The 18,104-nt window shown below is 36.0% G+C and overlaps 1 protein-coding gene across 1 annotated transcript in view; it reads left to right on the top strand.

Annotated features, from left to right (window-relative positions):
- Positions 1-8,156: 8,156 nt before the first annotated feature.
- LOC117982399 (uncharacterized) overlaps positions 8,157-18,104 on the top strand; it is a 52,189-nt gene continuing 42,241 nt past the window's right edge. Inside the window, exon 1 of the mRNA XM_034968754.2 lies at positions 8,157-8,546. The gene's annotated coding sequence lies outside the window, so the exon portion shown is untranslated. The remainder of the gene's footprint in view (positions 8,547-18,104) is intronic.

The raw sequence follows: 18,104 nt of genomic DNA, 5'->3' as shown, positions 1-18,104 counted from the left end.
TTATAATCAGAGAAGCTCAAAGCATAGCTCTCTCCATCGCCCACTGAGTGACTCTGTGCTTTCTTATGGAACCCATAGTTAGCGACTATCGGATTTATACGTCATCACTGGCAAGTGACACCACACTCTGTTCGAAAACTTTAGTCGTCAAGCACTGAGGGAATTTTAACAATATAACAGCCGCACTCAGAGTCACTAATCGTTACTTAAGATTGAGTTAAAACGAGACAGATGTATGTGAGAGATATAGCTCTGTCTCGTTTTAACTAAACTTAAGTAACTATTAAGCGACTCTGAGTACGACAGTTAGTACATTAAGAAAATTGCTCAGATAATGGGAGACTTAGGTACTTCTGTGTTTAAAAATTTGATATAAAAGTTTCTTAACTTCATTCCAAAAACTTAAACTACACCTATTTTAGAAAAGGAAATCTGTCCCATTCTTTTCACATTGTCAATTATTACGGAAAATATAGGCATGATTTTTAATTGCTGGTCAGCCAAATTAGCACACTCGTAAAACAATAATCACCCTCCTCATTTACGTGTTAACCGCAATATAAATATGCAAATAGCACCACGTAACTCTTCCGGGGTGTCTGCCCGCTGTCACTTTCTATTTATGTCAGCGGGAGTTTGGGGCCTCGGGGGCGGGGCATCTAATAAATCAAAGCTATAACATTTAGCCCGTTTACCATGTTTTACAATAGTAAAGTTAAAATAACTTAAATGGGAAAAATCCCTTAATAAAACAATTTCACTGAATATTTACGTATAAATAAAATATTATAGGCAAATAATAAATAGGCAAAAAGCACCACGTAACATTTTACGCCTGCCCGGTATCACTTTCTATTTATGTCAACACGGATTTGGGGCTAAGGGAGCGGGGCATCTAATAAATCAAAACCACAGCTATTAGCCCAGTTGCCATTTTGCATTTACGTATTAGCCTCAACAATAAATAATATCCAAATAGCATCACGTGACTCTTCCAGGGTGTCTGCCTACTATTACTTTCTATCTATGTCAGCGTGAGCTTGGGACTTTGGGGGCGGTGCGTCTAATAAATTAATAACAAAGCCACAGCGTTTAGTCCCGTTAGTATGTTTTATAGTGTTTTAACTTAACAATACACATAAAGGAAATATTAAGAGTTAGGGTGTCTAAAATGTGATAACAAAATTGATGGGTACTAGTGCAACTGCTGCTCGATTGCGGTAGAATGACAGCTACAATGTCACGATCGCAATCACCTCTGGTGGTTGACGTTAGCTTACTATTGGCTACAATGCATTGTTGCAATAAGAACACCATAAATTCATTACCACCTATTACAACGATTGCGATTGTAATAATGATTGATGCAGGTTTTCCGCAATCGAGCTGCGGAGTGCAATAATGTATCATGTTATCAAACTACGAGTTCCATTTCAATCGATCAATTATTGCTTTGTGCGTGATGCGTACACAATTAAATCAATAGATAAGCTGTGTGGTTACGATTTACGAAGCGAAGAGTTTATCTTGCGTAATAATCTTTAATATGTAGTATGTCTTAAGGCTGATAAAAAATGTAGGTACAGATACTGAATACCACATTTGCTTTTCACTCTTCCGTTGCGAAGAGATTGGAAAAAAGGCAATAAAGTATTCGAGACATGTGAGGGCGCCCTCGAAATAAAAGTACAAATGTGTGTTAACATTAAAACACTGTACCAAATATCTGTCTGTACACTGAACAAAGAAAATATTTATTACGTAAAATATATTGTCATCTCTGATATTTCTTTTGTTATCAAGGAAACATATTATATATTCATTTTGAATATTTATAAAAATATTGTTAGCCGTGGGATGGGAATACATTGTTGTTTAATGGCTTACTTATCACGGTTTTTTCAAGAGTAAAATCTTTTAATGAGTTTTAGTATTTAAAGAAGTTGCCTTACTCTTGCCATCCAGTCTCGCCCCGGAAGCCAAGTAGATCACCCACGTTGCCGACGACTTTATGAAGTTAGGCTGGAGTTCTAGCACTCTACCAGCACATGCGTTGGTGTTTCGTCTGCTTTCATGCAGGACTTGCTCAGACGGCTGTCGATGGCTGATTCGCTCCATTATAGATTCAACCACCTTCGTAAGTTTATCTCTATTCAGGCGGAGTGGTGCCTACGTAGTTTGATATTGGAGGAATATCTCCCTGGATTGTCTGCAGTCAGTAGCATTTGCTCATAGTCGGGAATGCTCTTCGAGTATTAGTTCATGCAACCAGGTTTTATGCTCACCGAAGTATACGATAGTTTTTGGTCCTGTCACCTTCAGTATCGCAGTTTAGAGTGCTTAGTGTAGTTTATAACTTACTAGCTGGTGCCCACGAATTCGTCCGCGTGGATTAAGGTTTTTTAAAATCTCGTGGGAACTCTTTGATTTTCCGGGATAAAAATAGCTTAAGTCACTCTCCAGGTCTTTAACTAACTATAACAAAAATCCTGCCGCTCTGTTGCTCCGTTGCGGCGTGATTAAAGGACAAACCAACAAGCAAACACACTTTTGCATTTATAACAATATGGGAAGTGATAAGCAAAACTGCCCGTGGGCAAAAAGTTTCAGATTTAGCCGCTCGGATTAAGGAGAAACCACGTGCTTTTTGCTAGTGGTTGTATAAAAAGCTAACGAGCATGTCAGGCGGGCGCGGAGACCGCCCTCACGCCATTAATCTCCGCTTTATTATAAACACAGAAGCCAACTAAATCATAAACACGTTAAATGCGTACTTTGTACGCTTAGAACGAGATTTTATCTCTCACCAACAACGTTGATAGTATTCGAGTGTCGAAACACTTCTAACTGATGCTCGCAACTTTGTACGCGTGGATTTAGGTTTTAAAAATCCCGTGGGAACTCTTAGATTTTCCAAAAGTAGCCTATGTCACTCTCCAGGTCTTAAACTAAACCCATGTAAAAAATCACGTCGATCCGTTGCTCCGTTGCGACGAGATTGAAGGACAAACTAACAAACCAACAAACCAACAAACCAACAAATTAACAAACCAACAAACAAACCCACTTTCACATTAATTATAATAGGGGTAGTGTTTAGATATTTACCACCTTGCTTTAAAGCTCAAGTTTGTCTACACATCTAAAGCCAGCGCTCCAAGCGGAAACGTTGCGAAATTAAAATCATGTGGCATTGAATTTTCGACTTCAATTCATGGCACTTTAGGTCCATTTTACTTTGACGTTATTGTGTTTCGACTCTCGAATTCTAGAAACGTTGATGAGACGTAAAATGTTATACTAAGCGTACTGTTAGCTCTTTCAGCCGCTTCTGTGCGGACTGTTAATAATGTCAGTGCACTGGAGTCACGGCTGTTTTGGAATAGTTTTGTGCTGTTGAGTCGTAAATGATGTTATGGAAATACAAAATGTTTCGTACAGGATGGTGAGGCTTCATTTAATAAGTGCCTATTATTTTTACTTCATCATCATCATGATCAACCTATCGCTGGCTCACTACATAGCACGGGTCTCCTCTCAGAAAGAAGGGTTTTGGCTATAATCTACCACGCTGGCCATGTGCAGATTGGTAAACTTCACACACCTTTGAGAACATTATGGAGAACTCTCAGGCATGGAGGTGGGCAGGACATGGGCTTCATCAAAAACATTTATAATTTATTAAACTTTAAAGGTGTCCAGGCATGAGGTTGCTACCATACTAAGTATCTGGCAATGCATGACGTGATTTCTAATACTATTCTGAAGAAAATATAAAAAATTAGACTTTATAATTTGATGTAAGATTTTTTACACCTTTATTACCTGTTATTTCCCAAAGCCACCATGATCCAAGCAAACGTTCCTCCCAGTATTGGGACAATACGCAAAGAAACTTTCAGCTTTTATAAAATAAGGAAGGTCAGGCACGCGCTAGTTCTTACTTTCTTAGGCCATAAAGTTTGAGTGGTTATAAGTTTGATTAAGTACTTGCTCTGTGATAATATATTTTAGTATTTTCAAAAACAAAACAAAATAACTGAGATACAATTAAATATTACTTTTCAAATGTAAAATCTGTAAATTACGTTTGAAATTGAAAGTTTAGTTAATTTGAATGAATAATGAAAATACTTCTTGCGATAACATAGAGATTGTGCTTTTATAATTTATAGTCTAAATGAAGAAAACTATTTAAAATTATAATAGCTGCTGATAAAACCAGTCGAAATTCACTTAGCATACCGTATTAAATTTTAGTTTTAAAAGCATTTCAATTTTTAAGGTTCCGTACCCGAAGTGTGCCAATGGGTCCAACTTAAGTAATAATTATTAAGACTCCACTGTCCATATGTCCGTCCGTCTGTCGATCTGTCTGTCTGTCAGCGGGCTTATCTCATGAACCTGTCGTAATAGGTAGAGAGATACTTAATAGATACGAGTATGAAAGGGCACGTCTACCTCAGCTCTTACATTTACCCTATGTATGTATGTTCAATCCAATGACTCCAAGTTATTTAAAAGAAAATTTCAAATTTCTAGGCCATGACAGACCAGATAGAGTTTTACGATCAGCGGGAAAACTCATTCTAGCGCCACCTACACATCGGACAAAATACTTTAAGAATTCCTTCACGGTCACTGCTATCTGTTTATGGAACGAGCTTCCCTCGCAAATCCATCGTGCTGAATCCCTTAACAAATTTAAAATTGACGTCAAAGATCATTACCTATCTCTTTGCTATCATCAGTAACGGCATAGTTTATTATTTAAATCTATATGTGTATATATATCTATGTAGTCTTATGTATGTCTATTATACTTTATTTGTATGTATTAGTGTATTAACAATATGTATTTTATATTCTTATTATATGGTTTAGTTTATTTAGCTATTAGTATTTAGGTTTATTTTACACCACCTCCCATTGTCCATTTGTTCGTTTTTTCCCTAGCGTTAAGGTTGTCTGGAAGAGATCGCTATTTAGCGATAAGACCGCCTTTTTGTACCTACTTATTAAGATTTCTTTTTGTAACCTGTCATTTGTGTTTCTGTGGTGCAATAAAGTATATACATACATACATACATATGTAACCTGGAAAAAAAATTGTGGTTACTAAAAATAAAAACACGGGGCGAGCTTCCACCCCTATGCCGTCGACATTCCTTCTACACGCACGAAACGATTTGCATCATCATTCTTCATACGCATGGCTAGAGTTTGGAATACTCTTCCAAGATCAGTATTTCCGGGTATCTTTAAAACAAGAGGGAAAAGGCACTTATCAGCAAACGCGTCCTATCTTAGGCTTCCTCTCACTTCCCATCAGGTGTGATTGTTGTTAAGCGTGTGCCTATAGTGAACAAAAACACTTTGTAAAGAATGATTGTGATTTAATTAGGGTAAGTATTATTGGTGCGCATAAATAATCTATCCAAAAGTCAAACTTGAAGCTTCTAAGGGATAGGATAAAAATATGTTTATTGAAAAAAATCACGACTTTTCACCGATAAAATAACAAAATCTAATCAGTATCGTAATATAATGTCGTTGGCACAGTTATGCCCCCCAATTTCTTTTGCGCCGAATACGGCCCCTACTGTCACATCCATTGCCAAAAGATGCTGCGGTCAGACCTAACGAGAAAAGCGATTGCGATACTTAGGTAATACTCTTTACACTCACGGGACAGAATGTTTGAGGAAGAAAAAGGCTAGCGCATAAAGAAATCCTAGCCAATATATTTTGGACTAGGTGATGCGACTTCGACCGCGTGGATTTAGGCGTTTGAAAATCCCGTGGGAACTCTGATTTTCTGGGATAAGAAGTAGCTTGCATCCCGGGGAAGGACATAGGCTACTTTTTATCCCAGAAAATCAAAGAGTTCCCATGGGATTTTTAAAAACCTCAATCCACGCAGACGAAGTCGCGGGTATCATCTAGTTTATAATATATTGATATGGAGGAATATGTGATTCAATTTTCACGGATTCAGATGTTAAACGTTCGAGTTGAAACAAACCAGTTTATAATGAGAAAATAGAATTGGCAAAGGTTTGAAAGTGTGGCTAATTCCTTTGTACACAATCTCTAAACTAAACTAAAATATCACGACTAAATCTACTGCTATCCCTTTCATAATGCTGCTTGCGGAAAAGGAAAGCACTAGATTTAGACCTGTTAATTTAGTTTAGTTTAGAGAATTGTGTACTAGAGAATCGGCCCCAGTATGGAGTTAAAAATACAAGCTATCTATTTGCAACATTTGCGATAATTCTTTCCAAATTTTCGTAGCGAGTGACTGCAATGTACTGGTATAGGCATTTTGGTAAAATGTTATATTACTTATGTAAAGTTCAAACACAAACTCAAAGTATTTATTCAAAGTACATAAGTAGGTACCATTGTATAGTTTTCGATTACCAATTGTTGAGTTTGAAAGATTTGTGACAATTTATTAGTTACATAATCTTTTAAAACGAAAACTATATTTATGAGGGTTCTAAATAGCTCAGCATTAGTAGTGAAGCTCAACCTTTATGTTATACCTACCAATCTACAAGGAAGTATTTTATTATATTTATGTCTTATTAATCTTTGAACAACTTGCTTTTTCCCCACAAGTGATTTATCTTGTGATTATTCGATTGTAAAAATATAAATTGATAAGCAAAAATAGAATGGCTAAGGATTTTAAGGTTTTTTAAATGTGTCATCATGAATACTCATTTCATTCCTATAAAGAATTCCATGTTATTATGGAACATTCATGAAAACATGAAAACAACACGAAAAAGCTGTGATAGCGTAGTGGTAATGGACGTCCACCTCCTAATTGGAGGTCAGGGGTTCGATCCGGGCACGCACCTCTAACTTTCCGGAGCCATGTGCGTTTGATTAAATATTTAATTAAGTATCAAGGTATGCTTTAACGGCAAAGGAAAACTGCGTGAGGAAACCTGCATGCCTCATGTTCTTCATAACTTTCTCAAAGGTGTGTGAATTCTGCCAATCCGCACTGGCCAGCGTGGCAGTAGCACTAAGTAAATCTCGGTGATAGACACGGGACACTGATAAGGATGGCATGGAAGCGTTAAAGCTACAATTACATTAACAATTAGCCACTCAGATTTGGAATAGAGGCAAGCAAAAGCAAGACCATTTAATCTAGCCTGAACGTACGTTTTCAAATTAGGCTATCAATTACGAAACTACAAGTTAGGCTTAGTTATTTAACTTTACCAGTACCTAGATTGTAAAACATAAACGTGCGTTCTCGGCGCAAGTGTTCGCAAATCTTATCTAATCACGTCTCAAAATGCTTAGCTCAACATTTAATTAAACATTTCAAGTAAATATCTCAATCTGCACTTAAGGTCTAAGTAATGGTTTTCTCAATTAATTTTCCACTCGAAGTCACAACTCCGCCGAGATTTTCTGCAAACTTTGATATTTACTAGCAATTTGTGGGGAATTTAATTGGTATACCTTTTAAACTACAACAACCTCAATATGCCTAGGGAACTTTCATTTGGTTTAGAAGAAAGTAGAGCTGTTTTTATGCGGGATAAGAACCAAGTTTCTGTTTTTTCTAATATGAACGAACCTACATCATGACATTTTGTTGGAAAATATCAGTTTTATTTGTTAGGTACTTAAAATTACCTAAGTGGCGATTTAAAAATTAGCCGAAAATAGCCTGTATTGATGATCAAGCATTGATAATATGTATTTAGACCTCATTCTAAATCCTGCATAAAGGGAATAAAATCGCTCCACTCGTTTACCAATCCATTATAATCGGTGAACTTATAAGTTCTTCAATTGTGGCGACAAAAAAGACTTGGTAGAACTTTTATTAAAACTTCCTCTTGAAGCCAAGCCTAAATCAAAAACTGTAAGTAGGTACCTACTTGAACTCTCAAACCCGATTTGCATTACCGCCCCTGGAATCACATAAATTAAAGTTAAAAGTTAATTTTGTCAATCCGGATAATTCCTCAAGGTTTAATCAGACTAAGTTGGGTGTAATTAATGTTCAGTAAGGACACACAATCTAGGAAAGCTTTGGCTTAGCCGGAGTTTGGTACGGGCGTAGGGCGGGCGGCGGGACGCGGCTGTACCGCGCCGCTCTGTCCGTCAGTGCCGAAAGCAAGCCCGTTTGCTCTGAACGCCTCTTACTCTGTACCTACACCGTAAACCATATTGAATATCACATCGTATTGCTTACGACGACAACCAGTGAAAATGTTTTTGAATGAATAAATTAGTTTAATTAACACAGACTCTTTCAAAGTGGGAAGTTTTTACGAAGTTTCATGAACTTTTGCGTTATTGAAATGATGAACTGAACCGAAATTAATCCCTTGTGTTTTTAACGACAAACTTTGAAGAACTTTAAAGTTTTCGTCTGTTTCAAAAGGCTTACAATACTTGAGTAGTTTGCCATTTACGAAGTTGGACATATTTTGTGGATTTCTAAGTTAAAGGTGTACGTTTAAATTCAAGAATATAGTTGCAGGATTTCAATGTTTTAATAACTGGTAAGTTTATGGTATCCTTAATAAAATAAGTAAGTTTATTCGTTATGAATTGATTTTTATTTATTTTTACATTTACTTATTGATTATTCAGATTGATTTAAATTTTAAATAATTAATTAAAAAGTTACTTTTGTATACTGTTGTAACTTGTATATTGTTTTTCAGCTAGGTTTTTACGGAATTATAACGGAAATCATTTGCATATATTGTATTTGTAGGATAAGCAAATATTATACCTACTTCATGAAAGGTCAACGATCGTATTTTGGCGGGATTACAATTAGGTAGGTATACTTGTTCCATTATGCAGAAGGATCTGCTACCGCATTAATCTTCCAAGAAAACGCTTACCATTATGTGATTAATGGAAAGGGGTGACGAGCCTCAGCAATGAGGAACACTATGCAGAGAGAAAATACCTCATGTTTCATTCTTATTTTTTCTCCATTCTCTAAAACAGTGTTGGTTGTTAACTTTACCTTCAAAAGATATTTAACAAATAAATAGGTCTATAGATCAATAATTCAATTTCATCGCTGATTCAGCGTTGAAACCGAGGCCACCTAAGTAGACGTAAGACAAGAGTCTAGAGAACAGCACTGCTATAATCACCACAGGAACACTTGATTTTCTACTGAAATTCCGCGAACAACTTCCAACAAGTAGAAAGAGAAAACCGCCACAGCTCAGCTGATTGCAGACTCGTAGATATTTTTTATATCCGTATTTTCAAGGATTTGGATCGGATGAGTGCGTGATCGCTTTTACTCTGCCAATATTCAATTTCTTGAACCATTCGAGACATTAAGCTTGTAGTTCTGTAATCGATTTCTACGCGGTATCCCACAGGAACGTTAAATCAATGGGCACTGACAGCAATGCTGTGGCTTTTTGGGTAAACTGTTACCAACCTAATCCAAAGCCAAGCCGAGTAACAGCCCAAACACAATCACTGCGACAACGTTTTCTCGCGTCGCTTTCATCGACTAAGCATTGCAAGATCTGCGTGAGAGATAATAATATTATGATAACCCTTTAACTTAAAACTTGTTTCACGTATATTGAGTCGCCATTTACCTATACATATAAATCCTTTAAAAATTAGGGTTAAAGCCTTTGAATTTTTTTAGTTAATTAAAAAAATTAGATTGACCGAACGGGCGGTAATTAAATTGAAAATTTTCTCTCAAAATATTGGTGACCGGCAGCAAATTCCAATTAGGTATGCTCGGTTTTCCCTTTGGAATACTCCGATTACACGTTTCCTGGATTCCAACAAAAAAAGCTTAAAAGTATTTTTTTGTTAATTGAAAAACATTTAAGAATTTTGGTAGCTTTTATCATTTGATACTTTTTATAGTTTGAATCATACTTCAATGTTTGAATCGCTAATGAGACAGACAGACAGGCAGACAGACAGATAGACAGACAGACAGACAGATAGACAACAAAGTGATCCTATAAGGATTTCCTTTTTCCTTTTAAGGTACGGAACCCTAAAAACGCCCAAAAATTCATCAACGTTTAATCCGAAACGTTCGCAAACAAAACTCCAATAGTTCATAAACTAGTGAAACGTCGCGACGTTTCACTAGTTTATGAACTTGCTCATGTTTGGTTGGGACTGTAAATATTGTGAACGCGAACTAAACTCGCTCGAGGGTATATCACTGAACAAAAGGGGACGACGCGCGACACAAAGAGCAATGGAACACATTTCACTGAGCGCTTCGCACAGTGGCCCATATTTTCTAACATGATGATAGGCCGGCGTGTTTTTCGCACTTTTCCATATACCTACCTAACGGCCGTGCTTAGGTAAAATTGCAAGGCTAAAAATGTTTAGAATGTAATATTTTTTTATTAAATACAAGTTTTTATTTAAGTAAAAAGCGTCTATACGAAAACTTTTCGTTTGGTTCCTTGAACATTTCTGCACATATCTAGTTTCTTTTGAGAACTTTTAAATTCTGAGAAAGTACTAAGAACAATAATGCTACCCGTTCTTCTTAGACAACAAAAGTTCCTTTATTATAATATTAGTATAGAGAAATTACTGTACAGTTTTCAATGCAGTAACGTATCTAGTTCTAGGTATATAATATCAGAACTGAAATCTCGTATGTAGGTATGTCTACATACATAGTATGGTTATAGAGAACGGCCTGGATACGAATTCTCTTGTCGGAATCACGCTACAATGCATATTTAGCAGCATAGTCAGTAGTACCAACTATAACTACAATTTTTCAGATTGTAATACACTATGCATATATATTTTGAGCTATGGTCAAATTGCACAGTTTTAACTAGTGCAAGTTGTACGCAAGTGTATATAACCTATATCCATATTATTTATATTATCATCATGAGTGTCAGGCAAAATTACTTAGAGATAGAGATTACTTTAGTGATAAGGTCGTCCTTTGTTTTTTTAAGTGTGTTCTATATTCTTACTCTTTCTAATTTTATAAATAATAAATAAATACCTACAGTAATGTCTCTCTATTATAAAACTCACTAACCCTATAAAATATCTTTACAGAAACAGAAAATAATATTTCTCATTACTTACTTAAACATCCATTTAAAAACCCTAAAATAACAAGTCCATTAAATCTGCCAACTGTGTTATGTACAAATTGTTCAGCTTAAATACATTTTAAAGGTCTTGCAAAATTGCTTAAAACGGTTCAAAAATAATGAGACGGCAGTTTTCGTCCATTAAACAACTACACAAAGGCTGTTTGGCTTGCCATTTAAAAGAGACAAAGCTTTGCCTTAATCAGCGTTAGTCTTATTAAAATTGAAATTTCGTCGGCGACAGGGACCCCTGACAAACTAAACAGGGTTGAAGATAAAAGACTGAGTGAAGCAGGGAGGGAGTAACGCGGATTTTATTTACTTTTAATAAGCTGCAACAAAAATTGGTTGCGTAAAAATTAAAATGCTTAAGACTTATTTGTATTAACCACCCATGGTTATTGCGTCTTCTTAATTAAGAGCTTTTTATTAGTTTGTCTTTTTCGTCGAAATTGGTAGGTAAACTGTCCGATTACTTAAGTTGAACAAACACCTGTGGTTTGGTCATGAAATAGATGGTTATGGTATCGCACTGAGCATCACTAATGATGGAGGTGGAAGGCGGACATTATAAGAACTCTCTGATAGCATATGGCAGAACAATCTAATTTGGACTCATTTGTTTTGTTTTCAAAAGTACTTTTCAAAACTACAAATGCTTAATGATATAACTGGAAGGTGGGGAACTCTCTAATGACATATGATAGGGTAGATATTTTGTTTTCATGAGTAAGATTCCAAGGATTCCAGCCTTTTTAGTACACTAAAAAAGCTTTTACTTTTAAAAGTTTTTAGGGTTCCGTACCTCAAAAGGAAAAACTGAACCCTTATAGGATCACTTTGTTGTCTGTCTGTCTGTCTGTCAAGAAACCTACAGGGTACTTCCCGTTGACCTAGAATCATGAAATTTGGTAGGTAGGTGGGTCTTATAGCTAGTATTAAGGGAAAAATTTGAAAACCGTGAATTTGCGGTTACATTACACAAAAAAAAATTGTGGTCATTAGGATTTTCAATTCTCGAAGTAAGATAACTATATTAAGTGGGGTATCATATGAAAGGGCTTCACTTGTGCATTCTAAAACAGTTTTTTTATGTATCATAGTTATTGAATTATCGTGCAAAATGTCGAAAAAATACGACTGTAGTACGGAACTCTCGTTGCGCGAGCCTGACTCGCACTTGGCCGGTTTTTTTTTTTACTTTAACTTACTTATTTGAGAAGGTATAAGGTTATGTTGTGGTTAAGGAAATAGTGAAACAGAATAGCGGTTAAGTTAGATTAGCAGAATACAGAATGGAAGTGGTAAACGAGAGTATCATGTGCCAGCCATAGAGCTAATAGACAACTCTAGAAGATTTAATCGTGCAGCATTCTGCAAGTAACTACTGTAAACTTTTCACAGCGCAGATGTTTACGGAAACACCCGTGTATGTTTTTTGTAAAAACAGTCGTATTATATTGTGTTATCAGTTTATTTTACGTTTCTTCCGATACTAGTTTGGTAGAGATGATTTCATTATACAGGTAGACCGAAGGTTGTCAAAAATCAAATACCAATTCAATTATTTATAATTTTGTAAATTGAAGCAATAACCATAATATTATATTTCGCTGCTGAAAACGAAGTCCTTACATTTTATATCATTTTTAAATAGGAACAGGAGGAGAATTGTAAAATCAGGATTGGGCCATAAAATGGCAATAAATTTTATTATCGAATAAAAAATATGGCCCCAATAAATATCGAATATCAGTATTCCGCCAGTCGAATGGACACTCAAAAGCCTTTAAAATTTTATTGAATTATTCGGATTCAGACATTCATTATTTAAAGAGTTTTCATTTAAGATGCCATTATTATATAAAAACGTATAGGTACCAATACTGAAAAAAAATTTGCCATGGTATGCATAATGTTATCTTCAGTACCTATACCTATGTTAACGACTTCTATATTTTAATTTTTAGTAGTATCCAACCTAAGATAGATAGATAGAAATACTTTATTGCACACAAAAAATATTACATAACATGACAAAGAAACTAAAAAAAAATTGTATGCAAAGGCGGATGGATCTAGCAACTAGTGGTACTGATTCTGAGCACAACCAAATTTTAGAGTATTCGCATGCTCTTCTTACTAATGTAATATGAAAAGGACAGACATAGTTTGACAATTTTAAATTTAATTTTTAGATGTTACATACAACCCGTGATTTTAGCGCACAGTCGCGAGCCTACTGTTTAAATTTGTAACATGCACTAAAATTTAGAGTCTTTAAATGTGAAAGTCATGTTCTGTCCTTTTTTAGCATTGTTAAAAAGAAAAGGATGCAGATACTCTAAATTTAGTTTTGAGAAAGACAACGGAATCGGCGCCAGTATCATACTAGTTTTGAGAGCTTCATAGAACACGATTTTTGTTCGGATAGGCATGTGTACTGAGAAGTTCATATTATTCTAAACGTTTAAGAATTTTGGAAAAAAAAATATTAGTAATTCGGGAGTCTGTATATTGATAAAAGATTTTGTCGAGAAACATGTTTCTACGAGAAATTAAAAAAATAAACATCATAGTTCGGAGCATTTCGGAGTTCCCCATGATAGATATACGGAATAGCCGTATAATATTTGCGCGCTTTGCACCTGTCATTTTGTCTAAAGCACGAATTTATAGATTGACGTTCACTTTAAAATTGTTTTCTGAGGCATTACACTGAAAGCTTTTTGAACGATCGAGCTCGTCTTATACATCCAGAAAATATTATAATGTATTTAGAGTTCCGGAGCCAAATGGTTAAATAAAGACCGTAACATTTTCGTTACTCTATACTAACTGAATATATTCAGATTTCAGAGCGCTTTTGGATTATGTATGTACCCGATACAATATGTATCTACCTAAAATGTAGCAGAATATTAATTATTCGAAATCGTTCAGCCTATTGATTGCGGAAAAACTGCATTAATCATTTTACAATCTCAGTTGTTATGATTGGCTGAATTTAAGACATTCTTGTTGTAGCCAATAGTGAGCGATTTTACTGGAGGTGATTGTGATCGTGATATTGTTGCTGCCATTCTACCGTAATCAAGCCCCTGGACTATTTAAAAAAATCATATTATTTTTACTTGTATTTGTGTGACATTTAAAACTTCATGCCCATAGTAAACAGAACAAAATATTAGATACGTCCTACAAAAGGATTAAAAATAGAACAAAAATCTCAATTATCAGTTGTAATTTACGTCAATTGCTAGATAGTAGGTATATAGACCTCTCCGAGTGCACGACTATATTGTACACACGATTCTTCACCTTTCTTATCCACCTACATACTTAAAGTTCAGCGGTCAGATTCCCACTGCAGAATACGTATGTAACACAACTCAACCTACTATAATAAAGAGCAACCGCCGAGTTTCTTGCTAATTATTCTCAGTAGGAAAGGCAGTCCGAACGGGTGGTCGATGCATTATATGATTCAAAAGTACTTATAAAAGTTTAATTGAATAAAACATATTTTGGTTTTGATTTTAATAATGCATTAATAAGTAATTATTTGGACAGATGAATCAAAATAATCGATTACTTAAGTTATAATCAACATTTTATGTTAAAATGTTATGTTGATCGACCGTTATTTACTGAATATAACTTACGGAATAACATGGAATAGTTACTATTATTCTATGTTAGTCCGTAACATATTTATTCAGTAAATAGCGATCACGGAACCCCTTCATTAAGCGAGGTTGATTCTAACTTAAGTGATCAATTTCTTTCGAAATAGGCATTGTTTGCCGCCGACCTCATCAGCAGTCTATTGAGACTGGAGAGGGCAAGATAAATCGGAGGACTTAGCTCTCTCTGTGTCAATAAGATAAGAGCTTCCATGTGATATAGCACTGATGCTATAATTATAACGTAAACTACTTTTTTCTGCGACTTTGTCTGCGTGGTTTTAGGGTTTTCGAAGATCCGGTTAGAAGTTCTCAAAATCTTTTCTAGACCCAGAAACCTATTACAGAATACATACATTCAAAATGTCAAGTTTAACCAGTGATTTACAGCTGTTGTATAAGTCCCGCAAATTGCGTGGCCGCAATTTTAGTGACGTCAGCCCTAGACTGAAGTTCCGAGCTGATGGTACCTATATTTTTATTTTGGCTAACGCCACAATGACGACATTTAGATGTGAATGAGACATGGTTCCAACGCAATAGCAATTTGCGGGACATATTTATTTTGCTTACTTCCATAGTATTATGTCTTATGGAATCTTAATATGGGGTAAAGCGGCAGATATTGGGAGAATTTTTGTATTACAAAAAAGGGCAATACGCGCAATTTATAACTTAAGACCACGCGATTCCCTTCGAGAGAAATTTAAGGAAATAGATATCCTTACTGTAGCCTCTCAATATATTTATAATAACATAATTTTTGTAAGACAAAATATTCTTAGTTACAAGAAAATTGGTGATCTACACAATAGGCTAACTAGAAACAGAAACAAACTTGCAGCTCCTGCCTTCCGCCTCAGGAAAGTCCAAAAGTCATTTGTGGGTATTGATTGGTATTACCTTTTATAATAAAATCCCGCAAACTATTTTGGACTTACCTTTGCACAAGTTTAAAAAATCTATTAAAAATATGCTCCTGAAAAAAGCATATTACACAATTGAAGATTATCTAAATGATAAAAGAGCGTGGATTTGACCTGCAGCTCGTTCCAGCAACGCACAAGACTGCAAATACTATTTTATACATGGCATAATTTTGTACCTATATCAAATATTTGAAAAGAGCAACCGCCGAGTTTCTTGCTGGTTCTTCTCGGCAGGAAAGGCATTCCGAACCAGTGGTAGATGCATCCGACTATTCGTAAGCACTTGTAAAAGTTTATACGAATAAAAAAGATTTTCATTTCATTTCATTTTTCATTTCATATACGATGATTTATGTTGCTCAGTCAGTTTCTCTTTTTATTACCTGTGTAGAATGCATTCTAAATTCTAATACTAAGATGCTGTGTACTTTGCTGCACTTCATTACTTCATCACAAAACAACATTAGCACCGATTCTTTTGTCTTTCTCTAAATTAAATGGGACGGAACATGAATTTTACATTTAAAGACTCTAATTTCTAATTAATATTAGTGCACGCTACAAATTTTATTCAAATATGCTCTTAAATAATGCGCTTAGGACGCCTGAGTCGCCACTGAAAATCAGATATTGACAATCAAAAAACCTTTTAAAATAAGAGAGGCGTATTTGATCAATTTCTTTTAAAATAGGCTTTGTTTGCTCCCGACCTCATCACCCGTTCGTTGAGATTGGAAAGGGCGAGTCTAAATTGAAGGATTTAACTCTGACTGTGTCAATATGATAAGGGCTGAGGAATGTCGGGGTTCCATAAAACGCGAACGGGGCACAAAGGCGGCGCTGAGATTGGCAAGATACGATTTGCGACAGCTGGGGTGGAGAGCGTTTCATGTCGAGGACGTCTTTACAAAACTTTGGGTGCCCGACGAGTGGTTCTGGACCCGTAGGCCGTGTGATTTTCATTAATATAAAATATATACAATTAATAACTTATAAGCTACTAGCGGATACCCGGCGTGTGCTAGTACACTAAAAAAAGATATTACCTAAACCATCTTCGCATTATTGCCTTTCTAACGGAACTGGTTTAGGGCACATCGGTTGAATGGTTTCAATGTTTATAACGGACATAGGTAGAAATATTTTATGTGTTTTATATTATGCTTGAGTGCTGCTTCTTGCTGGCTCTTCCAGTAGAATCTTCTTTCCGAACTGGTGGTAGCGTTATGTAGCTAAGTGACACTAGCGTTCTAGTTCTATTTGAATTTGAGTAATTTACTCACAAACTTTAGCTTGCCCAAGCATTAGGTACATTATATTTTCTACTTTTGTATAATCCGGTACAGTTCTTGCAATTCACGAAGACGAGTGAACTTTACTTGTGGTTACGTCGTATACAAGGGCATTGTGTAAGTGTGCGTGCATGTCGGACCAATTAGTCGCGAGCAAGCGCTCACAAACGCATACATTTACTGTACCTTACTTATACCGATACAACTTAACACAAGCATAAGCCACTCGCACTCGTTAAATGCAAAAACTATACCTTATTATTAAAATAACCATTTTAGAATCTGTCGTATTATTTCAAACTAGATTCAGCGTCACAAGGCGCGTTTCGCGAAACGTGGTATTATTTTTGTATCCAAACGTGTTCAAGACAGTTTTCCACAAGCTTCTCGCAGATGACCTTGTTGAGATCGCGAAACATTCCAGTTACAAACGGCTAACTAATATCAGTGTATATTTTTGCCCTAGTCTAGTGAGGTAAACTATGACAATGGAGAGAGCTACGCTTGGAGTTTTTCTACGCAAACAAATCTTGAATGAGTAGATAGTAGAATAATTGACATATCTCAATGGGTTGCGAAGCTGAAGTAGCAATGGACACTTTGGACAGGCACATGCCACATAGTTCCCAAAACCGATAGACGTTGGGGTCTCTCGGCGCAATGGCGACCTCGCATCGAAAAGTGCAGCGTTGCCACATTACATAGGTGCACAGATAGGTTGGGTAGGTTATTACATATTACATAAGGTGGACAGATGCAGTCGAGTCACAGTGAGCTGCTGGATTAAGGCAGCGCAGCGCAAGATCGTTACGTGTGGAAGTCTTGGACCACCGCGGTGTTCCAGAGAACACGTAAAGCCGTCAGTCTTATACCTAATCTTTTTCCGGTCATGTTGGATTTCCGTTCTATCGAACTATAAGAGTGAGGGAATAGAGAGTGCATCTGTGCTTGCGCATACACAAATGTGCACTATTCTTCGGTCGGGAGGACAATATTCTACGAGCCATGTACCTCGGTTATGGCCCCTAATCTACTAATCTGTTATTGAAATTAAAATTACTGTGCCCG

Source organism: Maniola hyperantus, chromosome 5 (genome assembly GCF_902806685.2).
Source record: "Maniola hyperantus chromosome 5, iAphHyp1.2, whole genome shotgun sequence".
Taxonomy (NCBI): Eukaryota; Metazoa; Arthropoda; class Insecta; order Lepidoptera; family Nymphalidae; genus Maniola; species Maniola hyperantus.
This window is presented reverse-complemented; position numbering and strand designations above follow the sequence as displayed.